This window comes from Coenobita brevimanus, chromosome 23 (genome assembly GCF_032717465.1).
Source record: "Coenobita brevimanus isolate Jiangsu-jjx chromosome 23, ASM3271746v2, whole genome shotgun sequence".
Classification (NCBI taxonomy): Eukaryota; Metazoa; Arthropoda; class Malacostraca; order Decapoda; family Coenobitidae; genus Coenobita; species Coenobita brevimanus.
In genome coordinates, this window is record NC_136976.1 from 70,509,813 (window position 1) to 70,510,787 (window position 975).

Consider the following 975-nt stretch of genomic DNA (forward strand, 5'->3'; position numbering starts at 1 on the left):
GAGAAGAGAGGGCGGAAAAGAAGGAAGGGAGGAAGAGACAAAAGGAAAAAGGAGAAGAGAAGAGGTGGAAGAGGAAGAGAGGAGAAGGAAAAGGGAAAGGGAAAAAGGGAGGAAAGTAAGAGGGGGAGAAGGGAGGAAGAGGCAGGAAGGAAGAAGAAGGAGAAGGAAGAAGGTAGAATAGTTGGAAGAGGATAAACGAAGGGAGGCAGGAAGGAGGAATGATGAGAAAAAGGGAAGGATAGGGAAAGAGAAGGGGAGGAGGGAGGAGGAGACTGGAGAGAGGAGGGAAAAGGGGGGAGGAGGACGGGGAAAGGAAAGATGGAAGGAGGAGAGAGAAGGGGAAGAGCAAAGCACGAAGGGACGGGAAGGAAATCGGAGGATGAAAGTAAACAGTGAAGCAAGCGAAGGAAAAAAAAAAATAGAGGGAGATAAAATAGAGGGAGGGAGAGATGAAACCAAGCAATATGGGAAGAAGAAATAATGGGAGAGAGAGAGGGAGAGAGAGAGAGAGAGAGAATTATTATTACTCTACCCAGGCCCTTTAGAGCTTATACTGTAGAGCGATTATTTTAACATGTATTAGAGCACAGATAGCTTACATGACAAGGGGCTGTGTGTGCGTGTGTGTGTGTGTGTGTGTGTGTGTGTGTGTGTGTGCAAAGGGGTACAGTATATGATATTATGTTACAGGGAAAGCAGATGCAAATGTTGTTATAGTTTATGCTGGGAGGTGGGGAGGGGGAGTGGGGGAAGAAAGGGGTGGAGGAGGTGGGGGAGATGGGGTGTGTCGGGGATGGTGTTGGATAGTTGTCGCTTCTCTTCTCTTCCCTTCCTCTCTCTCTCTCTCTCTCTCTCTTTATTAAACACTCAAACAACGTTAATTTTTTCTGACTAATATCACGGGGCTTTACTTTGATTATTACTTTGATTAATACCTCAGTGAAGAGTTTGTTTATATTTTTTTGACCTCTAGAA